This window comes from Anguilla anguilla, chromosome 15 (assembly GCF_013347855.1).
Source record: "Anguilla anguilla isolate fAngAng1 chromosome 15, fAngAng1.pri, whole genome shotgun sequence".
NCBI lineage: Eukaryota > Metazoa > Chordata > Actinopteri > Anguilliformes > Anguillidae > Anguilla > Anguilla anguilla.
In genome coordinates this window covers 18,572,268-18,576,276 of record NC_049215.1, presented here as the reverse complement: position 1 = coordinate 18,576,276, position 4,009 = coordinate 18,572,268, and positions in this window count along the sequence as shown.

Below are 4,009 nucleotides of genomic sequence, written 5' to 3'. Positions count from 1 at the left end.
TATTATAGGTGTGAATAATTGTCATCTTTTTGGGGACTAAATTACTAAAACCATTTTCTCAGTGCAACTGTATTAGTATCTTTATCAAGGTAATTCATTATTTTTGGAGGGGAACGTATCTGTTTTCCTGAGGTTTTGCCGCAATACATAATCCCTGCTTGACCATAAAATAACCTACACACATCTGCATGTGAACATTCATATGCAACCATGCAAACACACATACACACACGTACAGTCACGTGTATATGCAGTCTCTCTCTCTGTCTCTCTCTCTGCTTCAGTTTAAGCCATGTAATTGCTGTGATTGCTTTACAATGTGTTTTACAGTTGGCCAGATGTCGTACTGACATCTCTGCAGGTGATAACCTCCAACAAAAACAAAGTTATCGACCCGTTAAGGCTTGCATGAAATGTGATAGCACCCTGAAGAGCCATGCCGATGTCCTACGGTATCCGTCTGATTCAGCCATCAGTGTTTAGTGTAATGCACGATCAGGCTGGGAGGTGAATACAGATAGCTCTAAGGGAGCCTGTGATATTAACAGGGGAGCCTGACCCCTCTCGACCCCTTCAGTGGCTCTGCAAAATCATACTCATAAACGGGTGTTTATTACACAACCGACCAGCTTTCTAGAGAAATGTTTCCAGATTTCTTACTGATAAAACACAGGACTGCAGTCTGGGTCACATCCTACTTAGACATTCAGATACAATTTCAATCTGCCACACAGCACACACACACACATATTAAAACAAAGAAAAAATAAAGAAAAAAAAATAAACAGTAAACAATAAATAATGTCAGTGCCAGTTGAAGATAGGAAGAATGTTTTTCATTATTTTTCCATTCATTGTTTTTTATTACTTCTTCTAACAATTGTAATTTAATAAGTAGGGATGGCTTGTTTTCACAAAGCTGACACTTAGGTTAATGAAAGATATTGCCGCATAGACTACGTTCAGGGCATATTTAAGAATAATTCTCGTGTTTCACCTGCCACAACAAAGCATTGAATGTTCATGCTTTCTGTTTAATTCTACATCACTGCGAATTCAATGATAATTTCTGTAAAAATCAGCGCTAGATTCCTCTGAGACTACATAGCCTAGCGAAAGCATGTCACATATAGCTCAGGTGCATATACAGTTCGTGCAAGCTACAGTAAAGAATACAGACCAAATATGACTGAACTGAAGGAATAAACAGATGCGACTCAATCCACATTTATTCATGTTTATTAAAATATAAAAGCAACTACATTAGTTTTCATGACCACAGCCTGGCTAGTCACAAGAACTAGGTCACCGTTTGTTAGGAAAAAGAACAATATTTATAACACTTATGAATAGCACATCTGTGTTTAATTGCAAGTTAGGGACCAACGTGTATTGAATACCAGCCATTGCTTATTATTACTATTACCTATGCAATTACACTTTAACTACAGAACAATGTACAATATGTTATGAAGATAATCGATATATTTAAATACAATAATGTGGGGTAGCTTGCCAATTTATTCTCCTTTTCCTACACCAATCACAATACTGATTGGTAAGCAGCAGCTCAACCAGTGCCCCTGTCATTGCACTGAGGTATCGGGGTTTGTTTGGTTCACTGGGAAAACCACCTCCTGCTAGCCCAACATCACCACTTTCATCAGCAACCTAGTTTTCCCAGGAGGGGAAACAAAATGTATGAAATTGGAACAGCTTTGCAAAACACTGAGAGTCTCAAGGACACATGCATGTCAGAGAAGAAACCATTTTTGGAAAAATGACTGAAAGCAGAATTACGATGGACTTCCAATCTCAGTAAACAGGGGAGTAGCACTGCTGCTCAATATTCTCACTAAATAATTATTTCACACTATCCTGTAGTTATTTATACTAAGTAGGGCTAAAAATGAATCTGGCTTTGTTTAGGATTTGAATAAAACAAGACTTCATAGCAATTCTTCACATGGGTTGCCAAATCTTGATACAGACTATGCAGCGGTTTTGGCAAATTGCAAAATTATGAAAAGAATGAACAAACAGAATATCAAACAACAGAAAGACATGCACAGTGATCTGCTATGCTTTATAATTTGTACGTTTCCATTTTTTCTGTGGAAACATTTTGGTATATCTTGGGCTGCAGACATGAATCATATTTCATGTGCAGCTTTAACAAGAAGACTGTGGGCAGTTAACTGACCTGCAGGGGTCACTGGTGAGCAGTGACACACAGCCATTCTGGCTGACTGGATCCCTCCCACACTGGGTAACACAATGTCAACTATGCATCACCCAGCAGGATTACCCAGCATGCACTCTGGCCCAGGCAGTATTACCACACTGAGCACTGGGCATTTTAAAACTAAACAGTGATGACATTCCTCGCTGCTGGTAAGATTTATTGTTGTCAACTGTGAATAACATTTCCAACTGCATTTGAAAGGTGCAGAAGTGGAGAAAAACATGTTGATTTCTTTACAAAAGAAAAATGTGATTATGTTTCTTAGGCCTGGGTCTCACCATGACCTAGATCATTTTGTTTCACTTCAGAGCTGGCTGAGCAATCCTTGAAAGTACCCGCTTCTCAACTTTTCCTCCCCCTCTGATTATACAATAATGAACAAATGTCTCATAGCTTAAGGCAGAAAAGAATCAGAATTACAATAGTTTGAAAAGGCTGCCCTTTCTCAGATGGAGATGGTATCTTGGAACGATTCTCACTGAACTAAAGCAGGGCTCAAATGTATTTAAGGCCCTCTGATAAGATATGAGCTATACAGCAAGGACAGGGGGGGAAAGACCTGTGAAAGCACTCATGCAGACACTCCCGCTCACATGCTCTCTCCTTCACAGAATGTGTGGAAGAGGTTTCCACAAATGAGTGGAACTCAAAAGCTTTGTCTGAAGGTTCCAGCATAAGATGTGTATTTCAGTGAGTGAAACCCCACCACCCCCCTTTTATGGTCAGGCGCAAGGCACTGCTGGCCTCCAGAGGCACCTCAGCAGTGGAGGACGTTATGCTCCCTGTGCTGCGGTCACCAGGAGACCCTGCGCAGGACTACTGTCACCCCAGGGCAGCCTGAGGCTAACCCAGCCCCTCCCGCCCACCCACTCTGTGCCTGGGATACGTCAGGGAGGGAGATGAGGGATGAGAGGCCATTACAAGTCATTGCCAGTCCTCTCCCCTTTATCCTATCCTTATTTTGGATTCTTCTTCATTACTTAATGTAATTAACAAAAATTGTCTAATGTTGGTTTTTAGTCCACTGTTTTCTTCATCTGTCCACACGGTACTTCTCCTTGAAACTCTGAGCATTTAGACCTGAATCATTGGAAAATGTGTTATCCAAATGTTATTCAAAATTTTGTTAGAATTTTGTGTGAAATAACTTCCCTTACAACTTACAAATAAGCTCTTCACAAGAAATGGCAATTGCTGAATCAGCCGAACTGTAAGGAAAAAAAACATTGCACTAATTATTTAAGTAAGATACAAAGTATACATCTAAGTCTCTCGTCTCTTCCACCTGGTCGAACCTGGCTGTAATGGGATCAGCTTCATTGTTCCTCACTCTCTGATTGACTATAACACAGTGTACGTCTATTTATTTTTCCCCCAATCATGTAAATTTTCAAACAGGACCCATTTGTGGACTCAACTATCCACTGCTCTACCACACGTTTATTGCAAACGTGGGGCAGGGATGGGGAGGACGCAGGGAAAACGCTGCCCGGCAATCAGATTTAGCAGAATTAAATTACAATCCCTATTTCTCAAGATCGCACTGGGGTCACCACTTGCCAGCAGCAAGTCAGAAAATGCAGCCCTGGCACTGATGGCCTTCCCTGGCTCTATGGGTCAACCCTTGGAACAATTAAATACGATATACTATAGAGTTCAAAATTCAATTATTATCTGTGAAGTTTCCTGCTTTATGTAGTTTTCTCTTAGTCCCAAAGAAAATTTTTTGTGCAAACACAAATTTAATGAAACCACAACGCAGGC